Source organism: Aethalodelphis obliquidens, unplaced genomic scaffold (genome assembly GCF_003676395.1).
Source record: "Aethalodelphis obliquidens isolate GAN/ISIS:26980383/991018 unplaced genomic scaffold, ASM367639v1 scaffold2, whole genome shotgun sequence".
NCBI classification, from domain to species: Eukaryota; Metazoa; Chordata; class Mammalia; order Artiodactyla; family Delphinidae; genus Aethalodelphis; species Aethalodelphis obliquidens.
Window position 1 is genome coordinate 56,082,815 of NW_020837946.1, and position 17,669 is coordinate 56,100,483.

At 40.7% G+C, this 17,669-nt stretch overlaps 1 long non-coding RNA gene across 1 annotated transcript; it reads right to left on the reverse strand.

Annotated features, from left to right (window-relative positions):
• Positions 1-453: 453 nt before the first annotated feature.
• Positions 454-17,030, reverse strand: LOC113624830 (uncharacterized). Its single transcript, XR_003434475.1, has 3 exons — positions 16,728-17,030; positions 914-970; positions 454-713 (listed from the first exon to the last, which is right to left on the reverse strand). It is a non-coding gene; the product is annotated as an uncharacterized LOC113624830 (long non-coding RNA).
• Positions 17,031-17,669: the final 639 nt, after the last annotated feature.

Consider the following 17,669-nt stretch of genomic DNA (forward strand, 5'->3'; position numbering starts at 1 on the left):
AATGTTAGTGCTCTAAGCTGTAGAGAAATTTTAAGTTATTTTTCAAATATACCTGTTCATGGATAGACCGTAAGGGCTTTAATATCTCTAAATCACATGATGACAAAAGAAACAATTAGGAATGCAGAAATGGTCCTCTCTAAAGTTTTCATTCTTACATATCAATCAAGGAGAATGCTAATTAGGAGGCTTCAGCAGGAGTCAATAATTCCTCATCAATATCAGAAATTTAGTTTCACTTTTCAGAGGCTGTTGGTGGCCACGCTTGCGAAATCAAGACTGTAATTCATCTCCAGACAATAACAATTATTACCGATTACTAAGAAATAAGTCAACAAAGATATTTTCCTGTTTACATTCTTATCAGACTGTATCAGAACCATCTGTTTTCAAGTTTGTTGTTGCTGGGTTTTTTTTTTTATCCCAAGGGATAAATACTCCACATTGTTCTCAGACTATATGCATGCCAAACTGCCTCTTGCTGCACAGCTGCAATGTTCACTGAAACATTTGGGTAGGGAAAAAACACATATTCTTCTGAGAAAGAAAATGAAAAGAAGTAGATGATCTCACTGAATTTACTCTATCTTCAAACGAAGGATATGTTGGGGGTCTGTCCCATCTCTAATTACCATCTCCTCATTTGAATGGGTGACTATTGATTTTGCTAAAAGTATACAATGTGGAATTTTAGACACTAAAGTAACTCCAACCTAGAAAACACAGTAAAAACTCCACTAATACAAGAAAGATTCTACAATTTTAAAACAAATAATATGCAACCTCTTTATGCCGTTGTTCATTAATGCCTACGTCCTGTGATAAAAGCAATAAGTTTCCCTCCTTTGAAGACAGTTGTAATTGCTCTATTGCCAAGGAAGCAAGAGTGGAAGATTTAAATCGTGATACTGACAGAGTTGCTGCATGGCTTTGGGTGAGCAATTAACCTTTGGTGTCTCAGTTACTTCATCTGTAAAATAGGGATAAGGGTTTTTGCACAGGTGTGATGCCTGGACTAATTAGTACAGTTATCATTATTGATGGGAAAATAATGTTGGTCACTGATTTTGCATCTTATGTTCACACCAGGCAATCATTTTTATCTCCTCTACATTGAATCCTTTTTTAAGGAGTCTGTTAAAATGATAAATGATGACAATAGCCACATATTGGAGGCTGGCACAACGCAGTTAAAATGGACCATGTCCACATAGGTGCATAGCCTTCATGAATTATCTTTTGATCATTTGTATTTATCACTTAGATGTTCTCTAAACTTAGACTAAACATGTAAACTATGAAAATGAGGAAACTGTTCAAGGCCCACACTGAACTGGTAAACTGCACTGCAGCAAAAGGCTTTCCAGTTTATTGGTGGGTGACATTATAACAGTACTAGAGTAGTTTAGGCTTGAGCCATACAATTTAGGGTAATCAAAGTCAAGTAAAAGTATGCACTGAAGATAGTGCTTATATGACATCTAAAGCCCTCACTTCCATGTGCATATCTGCACTGCAAGAACTGCAGCTCTAATAGCCAGGGACCAGGACAGACCACGGAGGTACAGGAGATGCCAGCTTTGCCGGAGTGGGAGCATCGGCGCTGGGCACAGTAGGGCATCCTTACAGGAGAGCACAGGTGATGTCTCTCGAGTCAATGAGAGAGACAGAGGTGAGGACGACAGAAATGGGGACTCCCTGCACATCTAGTACTCCTAAGTGCTCTTTCTGTTTCCTAAGTCAGGGTGAAATACCTGCTTTAAAAAAAGTTACCTTTACGTGTCGGCAAAAATGGCAATGAACCATAGAGGGAAACATAAAAGATGGAAGTGCTCCAAACGTCAGTACTCAACGCCGTAACCTCTGCATCCTTTTGTGTAGACACGTGATGTTCGCAGGTCCAAAACTTCTCCCCATGGTTTCTCATACTCGAGATTTTCTCCCAGCAGAGAATTCTCCTTTCTGGAACTGAGTTAATATCAAGCCTCAAATCTCTAATGTCTCCCAAGAAATTAGCCTCTTGACAAGTCATTCGCACTAAGGACTCTGTCCCTTTCCTCCATACTTGCCTCAAAATTACAGGCAACAACTTCCGAATGGAAACATAGCTGTTGCCGTTTTCGTATTAACCTCACCGATCATACGAAACGTAAAAATTAGCATTTCTAGCAGGATTAAAACTGCTAACGCAACTTCTTTCTGTCCTACACCATTAAACTTGATTAGAAATCCCTTCACGATTAACATTCATCTCGCTGTACCGTGCTTGAAGGTTAATAATATCCACCATCTCCTGAGAGAGGGGGAGGGGAGGTATTTATTCAACGGAGGGAGGCCGCCAGGAGAGGCAATTTCCCCTTCCGTCCACTAGAGGGGGATCCGCGGGGGCCGGCCGGAGGATGGTAGAGACACCGAGACACACACAGCATCCCGCCCTGCTCGCCTGCCCTTTAGCAGGTAAGATGAAGCAACATTAGTATTCATCGTTCTCTATTCCTCACCCTCGGTAGGTTTTAACTTCTCATAAAGCCCCTTCACAAATGCCGGACGGCCGTGTTAGCCTGGAGGGAAAAAAAGATCGACCTACCATCTTAAAACAATATCCAGTCTAATTCTTCTAAATCAACACTGCGTGAGATAAATACACAACCTGTAAGAACAGATCCTAAGTTTAAAACCTTCGTTTATTCTGTAGCAGCACGTGTGCGCTGCAGAAGTGGATACGGAATAAACGGTGCATGGACGTTCTAGGGAAAAGCACCTCCATTATATACAATGCATAAAGAAATGTACCTACCCCTTAGCACACCGGCTGTTTCTGCTTATGGGACCGAGTTATCCTTGAAATGCAGTAGGACATTTTGTAGTAAATATCCTACTTGACGGACTTTTTTAGACCTACCCACCTATGCAGGTTTGTATACTTAAGGAAGAAATAGACATTTTAGCAATGAAAGACAAACCTTATATTTTTCCCTCATCAAAATACATTGTGTTCTAAGAAAGAAGGGGTGGGGAATGAGCCTGTTTTGGGTGGACTCTACCTAGATGGTAAAGCAAAATATAATACCTTTCTCTATCTGTAATATTGTTCAGTGTAGCAGACTCTTTTGCTTGTTACAGTACAGTAAATGGGGTGTTTAATTTGGGATTCAATGTAGTCTAGTGTCAAGGTGCAGCAGTTTTATTACAGAAATACAATTTTATTGGAGGCTGAAGATTTAATTTCCATCTTACGTCGAGAGCCATAAACGGCGTGCCTCTATTACATTTTGCATAGCATTTGGTATGTGTAATTCCTGGTCTAATTTTAGAGTTTGAAAAGGTGGAAGAGTCACAATATGTAGATTCAGATTCTTCAACATTTCAGCCACAAATGCCATTTTAAAATGAGTAATTTTCTGTTTCTTAGTCACATGTTTGAAATTATTTCTTCCCTCCCCTGATTGAATTCTGCACCACATCCTCTCCAGTCCTTCCTAATGAGGTAAGCCACAAAGTTACCCACAGAACACCCTTGGGTTGGAGCAAATGCTTTCTTTGTTTAAATTTGTCTGCTGGTTGGTATTTTACTTAAAAGCAAGACGATCAGATGATCCGGATAGTTTGCCTTCTATTGTGCTTCATATCTGTCAGGGTCACATGTTAATGTCTGTTCTCATGGATGCATTTAGAATCAAATAATTTGTAAATGTATTGGGAGGATCGAATTTGAAAGAAATAAATGATGATAGCTAGAAAGCTATATCAACATTGAAATCCAAATTTGGGGAATTGTGTCATTATCCTTCCTTCAAATATATTTATTAACAGAAACACACACACACACACACACACACACACACACATACACAGAGTAGATGCTGCTCTTCCATTTGTTTGCTCTTTACAGCATTAATTCTCCTCATCAACAGTTCATACCTTCTCTTTACCACCAGGTGGAGCCATTTGTTTATGGACATCTGTCCATTTCCTTTTTCTCCAAGATGCTACCAGATAAATAGCTCCGGAGTTAACATATTGTGGCAAGCATGAAAATTTAACACCCACAGATAAAAAATAAAGCTTTCTCAGGCATTGGTATAACAAACCTTGCCGTAAGAGTCCTCTTGCTATTAGATTTAATAGATTTACGCACTTTCCTATTTACAATTTCTGCACACCAAACAGAAAATAATGTTGTGTGTGCCATAAACAGTGTTGCTGCAGGTCTATTTTATGTAGCACCATCGTTTTTATAAACTCAAATGTTTGGAAACTTCAGTCAAATGGCAAAAAAAATACTCTATGCTGTGAGCCTCTGTTTTCTTCAGTCTTAAAAATATACACCGCATAGAGAAGAAAATGTTCTCCTTCAGACAAAAGAGAGTGGTGATTCAGCCGTAGGCAGTAAGGGGCAATGTCAGATTCTTCTCTCGGTCAAATTTATCTCTCTTCGATTTGAGGTCCAGTGAAAGGTAAGTCAAAATCTATCTTACCTTTGGTTCTATTTAGGAGCTAGTTCAAAATGAATACTAGTAGCAAAGTTCAATTATTACATTGTTCAATTATTTTAATATTTTTATTTTAAGAAATTAATCAAAGAGCTTCTCATGAACAAAAGGCAGTAAGATAAGAAAAATTTAGAAGCCTGATTTGCATGTGCAAATAACTGTGGAATGAGCTCACCTAAGCTCATTTGCCAATGACCTCAACCTTGATCTGGAAAGATCATTTATTCACAAGTAAAACATTCACATTCTCTATGCTAACACTGTCTTGGATCTTTCCTTAAGGTAGATTACGAACTGTGACGTTGGACAGCCTATTCATAACATCTGCATTTACCAACATCGTGGAGTTAGGTGTTTAACTGAAATATCATTTCTGTTGCATTCTTTATTTTAATCAGGATTTACTCTCTCTGTATCATATGTATCTAAAATTTTCCTTGAGCATCTGCAAAGCAGTGAGTGGAGGAAGATCTGTGTGTAGGCTTTATTGAATCCGTCCCTGGGCCTGAGAAATCTGGCTTTTCTCTCCTACGCGAACTGGTTCTGGGAGCCGAGATGGGAGGCTGTCTGCAAAGAAGCCCTCATACAACAAAATGCTGGAACCACCATTTTGCTGTTCGCTCTCACACAATGAAATGGTGGCACAGAAAACAGTTAACACATGCCCAGGAGTCGTCTTTGAAAGTATTCTACTCTCTGATCCAAATATCTAGCTGCTTTTTAAAATGTTGCTACTAAGGGGCTAAAGATTTTCATTTTCTTTAAGTGTGTAAAGCTTGTGCGTGTGTGTGTGTGTGTGTGTGTGTGTGTAAAATGCTGGAAGCATCGGCTGTGTACATTCAACTGAAGGATGGAAAGAACTCGTCAAAAATGCACACTTATTTAGCAAACCTGAATAAAAGTCCAGCTCCTGAGAACTGCTTCTAACAGCTCACAAAAGCTGTACAGTGAATTTGGCCCTGACGCCTCCTTTCGTTTTAGCATTCACGGCGTGCAACTGAGAGTGAGGAAATTTAAGAGAGTTGGGGTTTTTTTCCCTTCTTTTTTTAAAAAAAAGTCCTGTAAAAATTAAAAGCAGGCCCACATTTTACTCACCTGGGAGACCCCAGGCTCGCATTTCTTTATGGGAGGAAGAAAACAGAACAAAACAAGGACCCAGAATCCCTTCCTCTTTCACTTCTGTTCTTATTTTTAATCATTAAAAATGCTTCCTTGGCTGCATTAAAGTGTGGAAATTCTCATTTTTCTGCAGTGTTTCAGACTCATATAGACTCCTTGGGGACGCGGTGAGGAGCTAACCAACTGCACATGGGAAATGAGGATTTTCATGGTTAGAAAAACTGCAGTGTTTGTTAATTTTCCACATGGAGTCAAAGTCACGAGTGACTTTTTTCTTTCAAACATAATGACTTGCGCACTTGGTGTAGAGTTGTAGGTTAGAATTTATTTGAACGCATCAAAATGTCTTACAGAATTTAACTTGACTTCTTTTTATAAATATTTCCACTATTTTCAAGTGCATAATAAGTAGATTAAAATGGAACACCCTCTCTCTCCATAACCCCCCTCCTCCCTCCACAGAGAGAATTATAAAAAGCTACTGTCTATAAATAAACTATAGCCCTGGAGGACCCACCAACAGGTTATGTAATATGTGACATAGACCACCAGGGGCTGAACTGAAACCACTAATACTTTTTTCATAGGATCATTAGCTAGAGTGAAACAAGGTGCCCAAGTGAAAGGATGAGGAAGCTGACCCCACTCGTTATATTTGTGTGCCTTTAATTATTTTTTGCATTGAAATTAAACACAAATATTCAGTTTTATCATTTAAACATATTGTCACCCAAATACAGCAGGCTACTTTTCATATTTTTAATGATTCGCAATGTAGTATGTTGTGATTAATATTTACAGTTGGTTTTCAATAAATACTAAAACTCTTGTGAAAAATGCAATTTAAATTTAAGGCTAAGGAGAAGTTATTAGTTAAATTTTTTTTCCCTGCTGTACTTTATGAGATAAAATCAATTGATTTGCTTTGAAATTTAGATCTTAAATTAAAATCTTCCTCCAACCAAGATGAGTAGGTCTGGGGCTCATGGAACCAGCTTGCATGTATTCTTGACCTTGTGCTGACAGTCACCAGGAAGGGTATGTTCCCTTTATAATAGCTGCTTTACAATTTTGGAGACGTTGCTAGACTTTTACATGCACTAATATTAGTTGCCCCATGTACCTTACATAAAGCCAATTCAATAAATTTAGGATTGTGGTTGAGAAATAAATGTCATGTCAGTAACCCTCAACCAGATATCAGAAGAAAGAGTATGTGATTGTCTAGTCCAAAAATTAAGTTTCATGTTTTTAATTGGTGTCATAGCCTGTCCTAAGTCTATAGCACTTAAATTAAAGGCAAACACATTAACCTGGAAAGGAAACATAATAACAACTCCTTTTATCCCCTGGCTCAAACGCTTTTATGCTCAACCCTAATTTTTGTTAAAAACACTTTCAGGCAAAGACAACAGGAAACAGTAAACATGGCAACACCATGAAAATAATTTTCTGATGCATTATTTCTCTCCATGTCCAAAGAGTGAGTTGTACAGGGTGCAGAGGAAACCGCTGTATCATTAAACCCAATGCCGACGAAAACAGCCACCCTTCCAGCAAAATGGATACCCCTCCTCATTTCATAAATCTTGTTTCCAACTAGACTAAAGCCAGGAATTGACTCTCGATCACATCAATGGCCTGAAACTGGTGTATCACTAGTACGTTCAAAGGGAATCAGGAGTAACCAGCAACAACTTCAGGGGCAGGGATGCAATTATAACTGACAGCCAGATGTCTGGCCAGGCTGCTCTAATACCCATCAAGGCTGCAAATGGTCTTGGGTCCTCTTCATCCAAACAGGGAATGATATATGGATAAACACCAATACCACAAATCATCAACACAAACCAAAACGATGCTGTGTCTGATCAAGATTTCAGATATCAAGAGTTGGCCAACTTCTCCCCTATCTTCCCCTCTCCCCCCGTTCCCGCCCCCTTTCCCAAACAAAAAGCTTGTTAGTGGTTGAGGGCCCCATGGGAAATGTTTTTACACCCAGTGCCAAATGCTAATCCTTCACTGAAGCCTTTAGTGTATTTAAATGTTTCAATTATGGGGCCAAAAGGGATTCCAATAGAAATTACTTAGGGAATATGGAGATTTAATAATTTGGCTAATAATTTGGTTAATTTGGCTAAGGACTACCTTAAAAGAGCACATTACAATTCAAAGAGAATAGGAATTTATTTTAATTATCATTTAAGCAATAACCGGCATAAATTTGTGTTCCTTAAATTTATGTTTGGGATGGGAGAGGGGGGATATAAGTAAATTCTCTTAGTAGATTATATAACATTTCTTAACCTACCTAGATACAAATATTTCTTCATTTTCACAGATTCCATATTGTATTGTCTTGAAATACTTTTTTTTTAGAGCTAGATTTGACATGCATTTGTGATTCATAAGCCGCTACGGATGTCAAGCCATTCTAATCTGAATATGGATAAAGGATTCTGGGGAAAACTCAGTAAAATTGTCTTATTTTGTAAAAACGGTTTGAATTTTTAATTAAATTAATTAATTGAATTAAATTCATGGTATTAAGTATTTGCAAAAATAATAGAACCATATTCAGCATATTTATTATTTTAGTGAGTATCGGTGGATTTTTCAGTGCCGTGAATGGTTTTGCAGTGTTCATAGCATCTCTTAGAGTAAATGAAAGTTATGTCTTTTCAAGCAAACTCCTCTTTCGTGAAATGTTTACAAGCGTGTTTAGACTTAATATTTCAAATACATTTCCCTTTTGTGACGTTCTTCTCTAGGGCTCCTGGGTCCAAACCCATTTTGAGGTCTAAGCTTTCTCAATAAAAATGTCAAAGCCAGAGGTCTTTCAAAGTAGCTGCCGAGAACACCGAGGCCCTTTCTGCACTGCCAGTCTGACAGGGTCCTGGGTCTCCATCCCAGACAGGCTTCACGTGGACACACACAGTAGCTCTCCAAACAGAGAAGCGTCTCATGCTATCGCCTTTCCCCGAAACATATAAAAAGAGCATTAGCAGCCTTGAAATCTATTTTTCTGATGAGGTACAAAGTCAGGCTGGAAAAGAATTGTGAATACCAAGAAGGCTGGAACTGTGTTTTGTCATATCGATAGCCCCAGTTCCAATACGTAGTGGGCATTTGATAACTGTTTGATCATTTATTGAACAAACATTCTTTCAGTGGTTATGCTATACCAGACAGGGGCTGTTTTGGAGATAAAGTAGTCGAGAAGACAGACAAGGTACCTACATTTTGGAATCTATAGTCTGTGTGAAAATATTTGTTAAAAAGTGGGATGGATGGATGGATGGTTGGATGGGTGGGCTAATGAGTCTAAAAGAAAAGTGTTTCTCAGATACAGCTCTGATATTCCTTTAGGATGAGACCCTTGGGCTGAGCTCATTGCAAAGAAATGTAAAGCCAGAGTCCCAGGTAAGACGGCTCAAGACAAACCCAGTGGCAGTAACTGGCTTTGGCATCAGCCTGAAAATGGGTGCTGCCACGGCAATCTGAGTTTCAGGTGATGGTGCAGCTGAAGTTAAGTGAGGTTGCCAGGATCTTAGAGCCTGTTCAAGATGACTATTACACTGGTGTTCTTGGTAGAATCTGAAGAAGTGCTTCTGGTAATAGAGGAAAATACAGGCCTAATATTAAAAAAATTTTTTTTTTTACCTTCAAAGTATGACTAAAAGACTAAAGGGTGGGATATCTCTGTTTGACTCTATTATTAAGAAGAGACCTCTTGTTTCCAGGTGTTCGTGTAATACCCCTCCAGAAGATATGTCTTGCTGGTTTCAAACTATCTTTCACTCAGGCAGATTTCTTGATCTCCTTGCTGTCTTTTTCAAAAAATCCTATTCCCATTTGCCTTGTATTCAGTTGCTTAGTAGTGCCTTTCTACACCTTGTCTATATTCATGATGCAAAAAAGAACAGGAAGACTCAATGGAGGGGCTGGAGATGGTCAAGCCTGCTCTTTCCCAAGCAGCTGACTGAGGGCTTTGGGGCTGGAAGACGCATTGAGCTGGAAGCTGTGTCACAGGAGCTTCAGGTAAGGCTGGTTGGAACACTGAGTCAATCTAGCCAGGCCACTGCAGGGCTGGGGACAGGACATCAGAGAAGAAAATCCTGCGAACCTGGATGTTTTCCATAAAAGAACAAGTTAACTGAATTTTCCATTTCCAGCTGGTTGCTTTGCAGTATAATGAATAGGAATTTCTGAATGACTGAGTTGAAGGCCTAGGACCTGACCCCACAGAAACCCCTGTACCAAGTCACCCCTGTTTATCAACACTACTTACCAACCACCACCACCACCCTTCGCAAAAAAAGAGTCCTCACTGGATGTGATGTGATTCATTTCATACATTCACTCAACAAACATGTACTAAGAAGGTCTTCAGTGTCATTTGTTGAATAGATCTAGATAAGCAAGTTGGTAGGGGGAAAAAAGGCTGCCGAAGGAGGTATAAGGGTAAAAATGATTGAAATTGTAGCATTATAAATATAACCTTCAGCCTTGAGAGAGTCCAAGAGCTAAAGGAAGCAAGGCTGCTTTTCTCTGACGCCACGGGCTAGGAAGGAGTGTTTTTGGTAACTCAGCTGATGAAGATGATGAGCTGATGATGATAGTGACAGCAGGGGCGACCACCCACAAGGTGATTGCTGGCACTGCACTCAATTCCTTATATTCAGTTTGTTATTTAATTGCCATGCAAACCTGTTAAACAGGACTCGTTATTCCCATTTTACAGATGAAGAAACTGAGGCTCCAAGAGGTTAAGTAACACCTAGTAAATGGTAGAATTTACTACCATTCCAACTTCAGTCATCTGCCCCCAAAGCCCACAGGACTAGATGGCCTCTCTCCCATGGTCTAATTGCTTATATTTGAGCCCATTATATTTTCAAGTCAAAATCTAGATGATTTTCACTCACACATGTGAGAGTTGGGTGAATATTTTTGAAACCAGGTCTGGAATCCCATTAAGATGGTTTTTTAAATGCATATTTAAACGCAACACTCACAAGTGCAGTCCAAACGTTAGTTAATATTTGACGAGATCCAAATCTCATCCTTCATGTTCTCTTTTACATCAGACCTCTTCAAGAGGTGCTACAGAAGTCATGTTTCAGATCCAAAAGGTGTTGCTCTTGAGGGCATTATGCTGTGTGAAATAAGTCAGAGAAAGACGATAACTGTATGATCTCACTTATATGTGGAATCTAAAAAACAGCAAACTCATGGACACAGAGAGCAGATTTGTGGCTACCAGAGGCAGGAGGTGGTAGGTGGGGAATTAGGTGAAGGTGGTCAAAAGGCACAAATCTGCAGTTCTAAGATCCATAAATTCTAGGGATGTAATGTGCAGCATGGTGACTATACTTAACAATACTGTATTGTATATTGGAAAGTAGCTAAGAGCATAGATCTTAAAAGTTCTTATCACAAGGGAAACAAACTGGAACTACATGAGGTGACGAATGTTAACAAATCTTACCGTGGTAATTGTTTTGCAATATGCAAATTTTGCAAACATGCAATTTGCATTATATTGTATATCTTAAACTCAGACAATGTTATATATCGATTCTACCTCAATAAAACCAGGGCTGGGGGGAGGTTGCCCTTTCCTCCCTGGACAGTACAGTATTGCCCGAAAGCTGCCGCTGTGGCAGTCCCGGAGCCCACATACGTGATGCTTAGCAGGAATGTCCTCAGAGGCCGGGCCGCCGGCAGGGAGGGAGGGAGAATGGAGGAGGAAAGGCAAAGCTAGAGAAGCACAGGGCGAAGGAGAGAGAGAAACCTGCTCTCCTGCCTTCCTTTCCAATCCCCGGGAGCAGCACCATGGTCACCTCATAAACAGCCATTTGTCATCACCTCCCAGCTGGCTTCCCCCAACACAAGCCAGCTGTGTCCCAAGCCCCTCAGCAGAGAACTGCTCCCAGAAAGGAGCAAATGAGGTGTGATGAGGCAGAAGACCCAGAAGTCTTGGCTTGTCCTCTGAAACATCTGAGCTCAGGCAAGCCATGAGCCTCTCTGGGCCCCTCTCAGTTTCCTCCTCTGTGAAATGAAATAACGATCAGGTGCATTTCCCCAAATACCAAACAGCTAATGAGGTCATGTATTTTCAATAGCTTCACTGAGTTACTGGCATGTAATAAACTGCACGTATTTGAAAAATAATGCATTTGAAAGAGCACTTGTAAACCACAAAACTCTCATCTCTACCAGCCTCAGAATCTCCCAGTAGGGCCCTAATTTTTTAAGCCATTCTCTGTTGAGTTTTGAAGATCCTTTGTAAGTGGGCTGCCCCTTCCCTGGCCAACCTCATTTCTCACCACTTCCTGGTGCAGACACTCTGATACAGTAAGACCAGCCTTCTTCATTAACATTCTTTCAAGGGGCTTTTCCCTGGAACACCAACAGTGAGCCCCAGGCTCCCACCACTCATGTCCCAGCCCCTTCGTTCTCCTGCACACAGTCAGCGCTTGAACACTGAGGCCGTACCCTCTGCCAAGCACTGTCCTAAGTGCTGCGGATGCTTCTGCGAGCAAGAAAGACCAGGTTCACTGGCCTCCGCAGCTCCCACCCCCGAGAGAGCTCTCCGAGGTCAACCTGCTGTTCTCCTGCCAGAGCCATCCTTCCCTAACCAAGTCTCCCAGCTCCAGTTCCCTCTCCTAGAAAATCTCTTTCTATTCCTGTTAACTAATATCCTATCCCTCTTTTTTCCTATAGCACTTGTAGGCTGTTTTGTGTAACTTTATGTTGCAAAATTCTCACAGGTGTAAGCACCGTACAGGGATCTACTTTTGCCATATCTTCATAACCCAAAGTAGACATATGAAACGCTTACTGATTTCAACAGAGTGCATCAGAAAGGGAGGGCGTGTGTGAGAAACTTTCTGAGGGAACAGCACCCATCATTGCCCCTCCGTGTCACCTGCACCGTGGGCTGGTAGATCCTATTGGAAGGGTGGCACTAGCGAGGACAGACTGATTCACGGCTTGTCCAAAGCCAACGACAGGGGAAGCCATGCTCAAGGACACCTTCCTGCCGCCCGAGAAAGAAAGACTAATGTCTCCTAGCAACCAGATTCCAGCAGCTTCCTGTCCTCACAGCCTGCCGGGGCTCACTGCTTTGTTGCCTTGGGTTTTGCATTTTGGCATTGCTGATCGTTGCATTCATTCTCAATTCTGAAACTTTAGGAATAAGGTCTGATCTGCAGGCTAGCTGACTAGGTTAGAGCTGAGAACCATTTCGTTCACAACACGCTTTCAGCAGTCAAATAATTTTTAGGGAGCAGAATGTTTGCTCTTAGCTTAAAAAGGGAGGATACGTTTTTTAAGATTTTATTTATATCAGAGCAGTTGGTTTGAAAGATACATAAGAAGGAAAAAGTATACTTCTTTCCATCAAATAATCCAAAAGTACTCAAACCTTTTCAAAAAAGATGCACTATCATTCGGTTATAGCAATAAACTTTAACATGGCAAATTCACAGATACAGAAAGGCAAGGAAAATTTGAAGAAAATGACTCAAGATTCTTAAAAGTTTTGATGGCTTAAAATTATATCTGCCAAATGGCTCGAGTATCATGAATTCTCTCTTTCCAGAGATTTCCAACTTCAGTTCTATTGTCCATAGTGCTACATTTTTATGTTAGTGAGGTTAAATTCAGCGGATGATGTTGCTTTTTTAGTTTTCCCTTGTTCTTATCAAATATTCAGCAAGACACAATACGGTACTCATCTATTTTTTTAAAAATGTATTCAGACTTCATAGTGAAGTGTTCAAAACCAACTCTAAATAGAGCCTTAATTCCCAAAACTCTATACATGTGAGTTAAGATACTGATTACTTTTCTCTTTCAAAAAGGAGAAGCCCGAGTTAGAAAGGTGAGTTGAATGCTCAGAGGACTGCCCAACCCAGAACTCCTGCCGGCACCGTCAGTGCTTGGTCTTGAGTACCCAGCAGTGAATCCGGGCTTATGAGCCTGCAGCCTCTCTGTTCATGCAGGGAGGGAGCCTGGGCTCTGCAGAGTCATGAGCCCCTTGGAGAAACTCATTTCCTCTCACTTTCCCTCGCCTTCTCCCAGCAATAAAGTCACGAGTCAGAGATGAATTCTAACCATTCTGGTGGTGGTGGAATCTCACCAACCCAAGATTGAGCCGTTTCTTCTCAAGAAAAGTAGAGGGTTTACCAGGCAGCTGCTATCAGCTTTCATCTTTTCATCATCCACTTTTGAAATCTAGCTTTGGATGTAGTTTTACTAAGGGGGTGTTAAATATTCCCTAGAACATCTCTCTCTCATGAGCTCTTTGATGACCTCTTTTGGGGTTCTACACACATGTGTTTCAAGGGTGCAGAATTAGTCATGTGGTCAAAGCAGAACACTGCTGCACTCCCCTCTGCTTGCCATTAAGTAACCTTGTATGTGGATCAAGGCTTTCCTTATTGTCTCGGTTTGTTCTTTATTCCCTGAAATGGTCAGGACACCTGTCGACTGTCTCGGGAGAATGAATATCTTTAAAGCCCGTAAAGAACTTTTGATGAAAAGGAAAAAGTGCTCTGCCACCCACTTGTCTGAGCTCTGCTATTTTAGTCTTTAATTGCCCACCACGCAACTCCATTCACCTGTTGTTTTAATACTTCAGGTAAATTCAGCTTAATCATATTTTTCCAAAGGGGAAAAAAAGTAACCCTGACTTCTCCTCTGGCTCTTTTCAAACATCTGCTTGTAGCTGTGGAAGGAACTGAGGTAGGCAAGGCCCTGGGAAGCAGGCCTGTGTCTCACTCCCCTGAGCCCCGCAGGCATTCAAATCACTGCCTAAGACACAGATGATTCAAGACTAACGGGTCTGGGTCCCAGCCTTCATCGTTTCCATTTTCATGACGGTTTACACAATAATCATAAATGACCAAACTGATTAGGGGTTCTATAAAACCAAACAGATTGGGAGGCAGCGTGGAACAGTGGTTGACTAACTGCGTAAACTTTACATTCCCACAGACCTGGGTTAAGCTTCCAGATCTGTCATTTACTAGCTGTGTGACCTTGGGAAAGTCACTCAACTTCTCGGAGCTTCCTATTTCTTACCTGTAGAACAGGGATTATGATAACTACCTGTATGAAGGTCAGTGTGAGGATGAAGTGAAATCATGTATCAAAGAGTTTACCACAGTGCCTGTAAGTACTGTTTATTGACTAACAGATGATAATACAGGGTGCTTTGATATGTGTTCCTATATTAGATTATCTTATCAATTATCTGTTACTTCTATACAAAGCACTGTGCTGAGTATGGGGACCCCCTCCCAAAATTTGAACTCCCTCTTTCCTCAGAAACTTTATACCCCAATTGCTAATCAAGAGGCAATATAGAAACCCACAGAAAAAGGAAAAGCGCAGTTGAACACACTTTTTCCTGAGTGCTGTCCATTCTCAGTAGAGTCGAGTGCAGACATGAGGCTGACACTGCCTTAGTTACTGCCCCCCTGGGTCACACCTGCGCAACCAGGGCAGTCAATGAAATAACAGTCAACACTCATTCAACAAATATTCATTGACGTCTACTACATGCCAGGCGTGTACTAGGTGATGGATACGTCAGTCTTCCTGGGGCTTAAGTAGCATTCGGGGTTTGTTTTAAGCATTTCACATAAACTAACTCTTTTAACCCTTCAACAAAGCTAGGAAGGAGGTACTAGCATTAGTTCCATTTTACAGATGAAGAAACTAAGCACAGGGAGGTTAAATAACTTGTCCAAGGCCACACAGGGAATACGCAGCAGAATGAAATCAGACCCAAGCAAAGTGGTTCTAGGGTCTTGACCCCACGCCTTTCTGCTTTCTGACAGCATTTGGTCACATGAGGGGACCATTTCACGCCTCTGGCTTGGTTCGTTTACTCCTCTTTTCAAAGATGGATTCCCTAGGTGATAGGATTGAGGCTTTACTCTTTCCTTTCAGCTCTGAATACTTTAAAAGGGGCTGTACAATCCCTGTGGACACTAGTTAGGCCCTCCATTGACCAAGCCGTGTGTCATCAGTTATCATATTGAAGGCAATCTCCCGCTCTTTTGAAAAAGAATTACAAACACACTTTGATGCATTAAAAATACCTACTTTAGCAGAGGTTTACTTCATAATCTAATAAAACAGGTTTCTAACTTGAAGGCTTTTACAGCCTTTGAAGTATTATTTAAATTGTCCTAGACAGAAATTACTTATAAAATCAAGCTGTCACTTTATAGCAGAATTAAAATTAATATGCTCTTCTTGATTCCTGCACTTGGGCATAAATGCCCTTGAGTACAATGCTCTAAAATTTGGAATGCTAAAATCTGAACCCTTTTCTCTGTCCAGTCTGTGTCTCTTGCGGTAAAAGGCAAAGAATACCAATCATCAATAACAACCAGGATGAAGGAAGAGTGTTTACTTCCAGCCTAAGGTCACTTTCTTTCCGAGTTCTTCAGCTACGTTAGAGAAATCATTTGAACAAAAGGAAAAACTGCCTCATATTTGCAAATGGAAAACACTGTAAAAAGAGAAAAATGGCTGCCCAAATAGTCTCAGGACATAAATTTTTCTTAACGGTTGGGTGTTAGCCTTCAGATGCTCTTTTTAGAACCTAGACCATCCTGTACACACAGCAGACTATTAGACCAGGCACTAAGTTTTGCCCATGGTTAGCAAATGACATACAAAGAACAAAATTGCTCCCTTGAAGTTGAAATCAAAGAGCCTTCGTGAGTAGCCTTATACACATTGGAACCCAAGAGTACACACATGGGTGTGGTAGAGGCAATCCAGAGAGAGGGGCACGCTTCCCAGGGGTTGTTTTAAACAATGACAGACTCCAAAATCCAAACGTGACGTGTTGGAACATGAAACACACACGTACACACACACTTGCGAAAAATACTGCCAAAGTCCCTCAAAGTCAAAGTTTAGAAGAACACGTGCTCTGGATACAGCAACAGTAATTTCAAAATCACGCCATGTATGATTCCCTTCTTCATCTCTTTGATCACTTTGGCACACCACTTAGCAAATAACGGAGAAAGAGAAATATGAAGCTGGAGACAGAATATGTAATTATAAAGCAAAGCCACCCACCTTGCTTTTGGGGTCAGGAAGTACAATGGCCTTCTTTTGCAGCAAGAATGAATTTAACACCAGTGTGTTAAATGAACATATATATATTTAAAAGAAAAGAAAATGGTTCTTTAAAAAAAAGAAGTTGCAGTATTGTCCTCAGAGCAAGTCTTACCCAAAAAATCAACATAAAATAAAAGCAGCATACTGTGGTTCTTTGGTACAAGGCAGAAAGCAGAGTCCTCAAGGCACTATTCCCCTGTTTTGCGAAACAAAACAAAAAGCAACAGTAAAAGGTGCTGTTTGGCAGAAGGGGGAGTTCCTTCAAACACCTCGAGCCCACCTGGGGCTCTCCCCGTGCCTTCTCTCGTTGTGGGCTGGAGAAGTCGCACCGATCAACACCAATGTCACCATCGGCTGCTTAAATGCCACAAAAGTACACTTAGAAATGAGAAGAAAGTGACACGGATATGCAAAGCCAGCTCCACTGCCACTAGAACAGCCTTAAATGCCCACACAAGGAGAATAAAAAGAAAAGCACATTTTGCAATAGAATAATTTTTTTTTTTTTAAATTGAGACCGCGGAAAGTCACATGACCCCGCATGTAGCCTCTTAGGCAAACAACCGAAATGGTAAAGACAGACGCGGGGGCTGCCTCCTTCCTCCCGCCGCCTCTCAGCCAGTCCTGCCCGTGTCCGCATTCTTCTGGGCGCATCTGTGGAGCTATTAAGTGGGATAATCCCTCTGGCCTTTGATACATTTCTGGACATGATTATTTCATTACTCGCAGTATATCAGTAGGATCATAATAAAAAGGACTTCTGACAACCTGCCAAGAGTTTTGTGGCCTTGTAAACACAAAAGTGCTCTAATAAAATTTTATTAAGTGTTAAAAAGTCATAAAAAGTGAAATAACATAAACTACAAAATTTACTGTCCTCAGCAAATGCTGAAAATATCG